A 7,802-nucleotide genomic window follows, 5' to 3' on the forward strand; every position below is an offset into this window, starting at 1 on the left:
ATGTATTTATTATGCTATATCCTGTTTGAGTGTGCTGTTCTTTTAATGGGTTGGGGGGAGGGAATTTGACTTTAGATCAGTAATAAGAGTTTTCCACATCATTTATTGTTTCGGTCAGGGTACATTTTCACACCATTTACTGAGGTAAACCTGTCTTTGGTAATTTATTCATGCGTTCATTGTTTGCATATTTATCGGATCCCTATGGCATGCAAGGTGTGGTATTAGACCAGGGATATTCAAAGACAAGTAAACTAGTAGTCCCTTCTGCTCTGGAAGTCACAACCTAGTGGAGAGACAAATACATATACAAATCACAATTTAACATATTCATTTCTTGGCATAGAAATAAAGTGTTACATGAGCAAAAGGTATGAACGACTGGTTAAAACTTGTAATAAACTTCTCCCTAAAAGAATTGAGGGACTAAGTTAATCATTTAAAGAAATAATAACCCAAGAGGTGCATGAAGAAGAAAAGACCCAAGATTTAAGGCTGTTTCCTGCATGGATTCCCTGCTTCTGTCTTGGTGATGTCCCCGGGGTCCCAGCATCTGAGTGGTTCAGTCAACATTCTTCGTAGGAAGGGCTCAGGGCTCAGTGCTCTGACCTCACTGGGACTCAGATTAGCCTTAAATCATAACACACAGAATAGCTACTAGCTAAAGAAAATGGGGTCATTTCAGGGATACAAACAGCCAGAGTACAGCCACTTTAGAAAGCCCTAGATGCTCTATTTCTTTGTCAAGACTGGACCATTTCCTTCCGCTTCTCTCTTGTCTCCTCTCTCTGCTGGGTGACATGCTTGTGTTACCTTATCCATGGCCTCTAAAGGCTGCCTTAGCCTCCTCAGGAACACGGTAGCTCTCTGTAAGTTATATCCCTCTGCCCTCTCCCCCTCAGCACTGACTTTGAAGGATCAGGAGCTCACTCAGGCCAGGCAGCTGAGATCTGGGCTGGCCAAAGACACACAGTCCAGAACCTACTGTAAGCTGGAATAGTTCCCTACTGGGAATAGAAAGATAAATAAGATGGTTCCTGGACATCAGAGTTTATGGCAAAGGGCAGAAGCCATGAAGATGGTTACAGTACAAGGCAGAGAGTGTGCAGTGCCTGGCCAGGTGTCCAGGAGGGGTTTTAGGCACACAGCCTGGGTGCTGGTCTGGAGTAAGGGGGGTGGGCAGGACAAGGGCCCTGGAAGAACAGACTGGAACTCTCAGCTGGGCAAGTCTCAGAGCCTCGGTTTCCTGATATAAAAAGACACTAGTAATCAGTTCTTCATAGGTGGTCTCTGTGAGACCACCTAACCTAGATATTAGTTACAGAGTTATGGAATACAGATGGTATTCAACCATTTCTCTTGTTCTCTGAGGGTTTTGAAGGGTCAGGGGTGGGAGGTTGGGGCAACCTGAAGGTTTTGAAGGGTCAGGGGTGGGAGGTTGGGGGAACAGGTGGTGGGTAATGGGGAGGGCACGTTTTGCATGGAGCACTGGGTGTTGTGCAAAAAGAATGAATACTGTTACGCTGAAAAAATAAATAAAATGGAAAAAAAATCTCTTGATAATGGCCAGCAATAAGTCATTAACCCAAATAGTACAATTAGAAGAAAACCTGACTTCCATAGGTTTTAAGTTTTATAAAACAAAAAGCCTGTTCTTATCGGAATGTCCAAGCCCAGGAGAATGTCACTTAGGTTTCAACAGAAGAGAGGTTTCTGCTTTGCCCTGTGCTGTCAGACCACACCTGGACTGCTCTGCTCTGCGCCAGTGCTCGCTCCAAGAGGAATGGCGACAAAAGGGAGCATAATTAGAGGAGAACAATCAGAATAGTAAAGAGGCAGGCAAACACAGCATGATGGATGTTTGAAAACCGCTGATGCTATTTTTTCTGGCAAACACTCATGAGGAGTAGGAGAGGCGCAGGATCACTATCTTTGCAATAATAACTTCGTTGAATGAGGAAGTCAATGTCGTGTGTGTTCTTATGGGGCAGGACAAGAGCTGGTAGGTAGAAGTTCTGGGGAGGTGGCCTTGGCTCCAAATAAGAAGGGATTTTCCCACAAGCAGGTCTTTGGTCATATTTTTTGGTCATATTCCAAAATGAAATGGTCTGCTTTGTGAAATACTGAGTTTCCCAAGTCAGAAGGTATTCAAGCTGAAACTTATGACCATTAATAAGGGGTTTTCAGAACAGTGGTTCCCAACCTCTAGTATGGTAAGAATCACTATGAAACTTCTAAAAATCAGATTGCTAATTCCAGCTTCCTGAGATTCTGATTAGGTGTGTCTGGAGTGGGACCCATGGACTTGCCTTTCACAGAGTTCCCAGGTGATGGTGCTGCTGCTGGTCTTCAGGTCACATTTTGCATAGGAAGGCTGTATTAATAGATAATGTAAGATAGGACCAGACAATCTAATTTTCCAATTTTGTGAGTCTATTGTGATTATCATAGAAAAAAATGTAGTTCACTGTATGGCTTTAGATATCACCAAAATAAATTTGCTCTGTAAAAATGAATATAAAATAACTCCATGCATATGCCAATGCAAATTAAATTTCCGTTAACATCAATTGATGTTTGGGTATCATAGAAGGACCAATGGAGAAGTTGAACGTGGAACTACATAGATTTTAGATTTAAAGTAGGCTCACTACGAAACTAGAAAGCTAACTATAGAAGTTGGCTATGCAACTATGTAAATGCAATGGAGGAACTGATGTGAACTTTGTGTTTCTGGAATCTAAACTGCTATTTTCAGTGACTCTGCTTCTACAGTGTTTCCATAGCAAAGACCGTAAGTCCAGAGGGATGATGGGAAAGAGAATTCCCATGATTGGCAATGGAATTCTGGCCCTGGCCCAGCTGTGAAGCTCAGCCACATTGTAAAGGGGTCTGCTTTCCTAGAGTTGTGTCTTGTTGGCCTGAAGATCCTCCACTTGCCTTTGCTGATGCACAAACCGAGGATTACCAAGATTCAAGGCCTGTTTGTATGGCGTTCCACTGAGAATACATATCTGTGGACAAAAGGCAGCAGAGGTTTTGAGTATGTTGGCTGGGCCAAATGGATACTCAGTCGTCATGACCAAAAATTAGCCTTTTGCTCTTTGTCAAGATCTCCAGTAGTTAATACATCCATATTGTAGACGAATACATGGTTCAGATTGAAGCACAATTATATGTGCAGATATCAAAAGCTATCCATTGGAAAAAACTAATTTTGGAACCATGTGTCTTTATGAACCCATTTATAGAAAGAAAGTATATACCTACAATTGTACATGCATATGCTGTTTTAGGAAGATACAAAATACTTACCAGGGGCTTCCTCTGGGGATAAGGATTGGGCATGTGTGTATAAAGGGGATAATCTTTCAAGTTTCATGGATTTTTTTAACGATGAGAGAGAGACTAAAATACTGGTGAAGTCCAATCCAGCAACCTGGATAATTAATTCATATCATCACTCTCTTGTCCTGACAGGCATGATTTAGAAAGGTATCTACAACTTGCAAAGAAGATTTAGAGGGCTCAGAATGATCTAGATTAGGTGACTGAAATATTGCAAATTTTCCAAATAGTTACATAACATGCCTCCCACTTTGAGGTCTGTGAACAATTCCTACACATGTGTAGTTGTGCTTATATTAATATGGTTAACAGAGTGCAGGTAGAGCATTTGTTGGAGATGTACTAAGCCATTGCACAGTATTCCAGGTGTACACTGAGGGGAGCCCACACACTGAGGTAACCCCTCTAAACCAATGGTGAGTTTTGTCGATGTCCAAGCTCGCCCTCTGCTGGCCATTCTGGGGGAAATCACAGAAACAACAACGTCCTCTCTATGGTTCAGGTCATTCATTCATTCCAACGGCATTAACTGGTCACCTACTATGTGCCAGGAAAGTTTCCTGATGGTTGTTACTGAAGGCTATCTTGCAGTCATAAGAACCACAAGAATTGGTCCAGTTGTAACATTGGTTTGGAAAAGGGGCTTGTCTGTGGGAAGCTCATGGGGGCCCAGGTGAGTGCCCCCAGGCATTTCTGCCAATAGTGTGTTCTTACGCTGAGACTGGCACAAAACAGTATTTTAAAGGAGTTCTGATAGGAGTTTTTTGGACCCATTAAACAAGGTAAAGGCATGTAATAGATACCATAGCAGAACAAGGGATGTTTAAGAAATTATTTAGTTCTACCCCCTTTATTTTAGAGCCAAGAAAACTGAGGTTCAGAGATACTGCCAGTTGGTAGAAAGGCAGACAGGAGATTGGGGGGGAAATGGCTGGTACTAAAATTTATATCACCTTGTTCATTGATTTGCCACGTTGTCAACCTGAGGATAAAAGAACTAATCAAAAAGAAAAAGGATCAAGTTGTTGTGTTTCATTTCTTTTTTGTTGTCACTGTATTTTTTATGTTTATGCCATGAGCTCTGGTTTGAAAAAGAGAACATATAAGAACTAACATTTTATGTAGAGACATATATTTAGGATTCACGCACATGGAAGTAAAGAGCTGATATCAGAGAACAGATGAGAGCACCAGGACTGAGACAAGAAGTAAAAACAAGGAAAGCCAATCCCCAGCCCTTTGCAAGGTGTGTGATTTGGGAGCTCTGGCCGAGAGAAAATGCCCACACCAACCCAGGGCTGGAGTCTGGCAGAGCTCAGGAGACCAGGAGGATGAGAGAGCCCAGGAGCTGCTGGGGCACTTGTCATGTACAAGGCAGAAGCTCTTGATCTTGAGAAGCCTGCCGATGAGCGGGAAACCACAGTTACACTATGAGAAGGTTGTGAAGTCTTGGTTTACCAAGTCTTTCCTCGTTAAGAACACACACTAGAGTCCAGGCAAGAAGAGTTAAGGCCTTTGTGAGCACAGGCCGAGTCCTCAGCAGGGCCCCCAAACAATGAAATGGCCCAGTTATGCTCCAAAGAGCCAGCAGGAGGAAGCACTGAGGTGTGGGGAGGGAATTCTGGATCTTGCCTCATTTCCAGGCCTATACAATCTTTACCATGTGCAGTAGACCTATGGTTCTGTCTTTACCAAAGAGACCAAGTAACTTCTAAGGTATTAAAGAGACCAAGTAACTTCTAAGTTCATTGTTGTGCCCCACAACAGCCCTGACTACCCCACTTTGCACATACTCCTACTTTATTCCAGGTGTTTCTAGGCACCCAAAGAGAGGCTTGAATATTGAACCTTATGTAGGACAAAGGCTACCCCATGGACACTCTCCTTTCATTTGCTTTAATGGGGCATCAAAAAGGCCAGGATGGCATCTGTGATGATAACTGGGCAGAAGATAAATTAAATTCAAGTTTGCAATCATGCAGACTAAGATCCCAAACCTCAGAAAAGGTATTTATGTTACCCTTTTGGGTGCATTTGTCTCAGCTGATGTGATTATAAGAACTGGAAAGGACAAAAAACAGGCTTACATATGTTATGACCCATACATACCCTTCACTAATGAGACAGGATTGGAAATAATCCCTTAGAATTTATTGACCTTTAATTTTGCAGATAATTCTAACCATGGGTTGTCTGGTTTGTTAGGCCAGAGCAACACATGAGAAGGTAACTACTGCTGGTTACAGTGACAAGAGCCATAATAATGTCCAGCACAGGGAGGAGACATTAAAACCTTGTTATAGAATTTGAGGAGTAATTAAGGTGCTCAATGATGAGAATGAGCTGTAAAAGCAGGTTAAATTATGTTTGTTACACATGGTTCAAAAATGAGACAAGAGTGTGATAAATTTCAGAAATATTTTTGTCAAAACACGAAGTAGAAAGTAAAGGAATTAAACGCAAATAAGGATTTCCTCACCTGTGTAAATTTCAGCATCCTCAAAGTTCTGTCTACATGACAGTGCTGGATAGATGAAGCTTTGTTCTGTGTATCACCAGCACCATGTGAAAGTCAACTGAAGATCTCAGCTCTTGGCAAGAGCTGTGTGCTAGAGCTGAGGCATCACCGCACAGAGAAGGAGAGGTGGCCTGTTGTGATCAATACTTGATCACAGTTGAGACCCATGACCAAAGTCGAGAATGGGACACTCACATTCTAGCTGAGACCTTCATCGCTGTCTTGATAGCTGTGTTTGAGGTGAAGCCTTCTGGACTAGAGGGCCAAAACTTTGTTTTCCTGGCTTCTTAGTATGATAATAGCCTTGTAAAGGAAGAGGAAGAGACGAGGAAAAGCATAACGTTGGAGTCTTAACCTTTTCTAAAGAACATTTTCATCTCATCTGTGGAAACAGAAGTCAGAAAAAGAATACCCAATAAAGTTCCTGGAATGAGTAAATGGATACGTGAATGAATACATGAAGGGAAACAAAGATGAATATGAGTCATCTTCTCTGGTTTTGCAGATTCCAAACTCTCAAGTGACCATCACTTACAGCCTTCTCAATCACATTTGTGGCAAAATAATGGTCAAATCCAATGTGAAAGAATTCATGCAAACAGTCTTCATTTTTGAAGACAGTAGCACCATGGAGAATACTGATGTGGTCATTTTTGCTACAGGATATACCTACTCATTTCCTTTCTTTGGAGATTCTGAGAATATCACTGAAGACCAGATATCCCTGTAGCATCAGGGCATATTCCCGCTTCATTTGGAAAAACCAGCTTTGGCTTTCATTGGCATAATCCAGCTGGTGGGAATAGTCATACCCACAGCGGAACTCCAAAGGTGTTATTTAAAGGAAAGAGAACAGGCACCTGGGTGGCTCAGCCAGTTAAGCATCCAGCTCGATTTCGGCTCAGGTCAGGATCTCAGGATTGTGGAGGCTTTGTGCTCAGCATGGAGTCTGCTTATCCTTCTCCCTCTGCTCCTCCCCCTGCTTGCTCACTCTCTCTCTCTCAAATAAATAAAATCTTTAAAAAAATAAAAATAAAGGCGAGAGGACAGTGATAGAGGGAATTCTGTAGTTGCCCTGCTGCTGGTAGACACCCTGAACCAAAGGGATATGAAAATCAATCTAATTTAAATTAAAGGACTTGTCAATTATAATCAATATTACTACTCACAAATTTTTTCTTTTAAAAAATTCCATTTTCCAGACAAATTTTATTTAGCTTAAAGTAATAACAAGGACAAATTCTCTCTCTCTCTCCTCTCTCTCTCTTTTAATTAGGCTCCATGCTGGACATGCATGGAGCCCAACACAGGGCTTTAACTCACAACCCTGAGATCAAGACCTGAGCTGAAATCAAGAGCTGGGCACTTAACCAATTGAGCCACTCAGACATCCCTTTTTCCTTCTTTCTTTCTCCCTCTCCCTCTCTCTGCTCTCTCCTTCCTTCCTCCCTCTCTCTCTCCCTCTCTCTGTCTTTCTTTTGGGGGAATTCAGAAAGGCCTGAAAAAGAAAAGTGGGAGAAATCCATTCATACCAATATTACAAATGTGGAAGGCTTCCCCATCCTTATCCATCCTTTCTGAGCTCTACCCACAGCTCAAAAGTAGCCAGAATCAGCAGTCAACACCAACCTCATATCCATGCTGTGAGTTCCATTTAAAATGTTTATTCAAATTCTTTCTGGAACAAAATTTCCCCTTGGTTCTTTTTCTATCTATTCTAGGGAACCAACAGTAATGGAGGAACCAGAGAAGGGAAAACATACTTTCTTCACCAGTTCTGGTTAACTCCCATCTCTATTGCTAACAGAAAAGTCAGGTGTGCCTTTTCTTTCTAGAGGTCCTCTCTCAGGTCCTTTCAATCAGCTCTGGAGAAACTCAGCACCAGAATTTCCACTTTTTTTTTTAACTTTCCCAAGCCATACTTTGTCTTTACCTA

This window comes from Meles meles, chromosome 17 (assembly GCF_922984935.1).
Source record: "Meles meles chromosome 17, mMelMel3.1 paternal haplotype, whole genome shotgun sequence".
Classification (NCBI taxonomy): Eukaryota; Metazoa; Chordata; class Mammalia; order Carnivora; family Mustelidae; genus Meles; species Meles meles.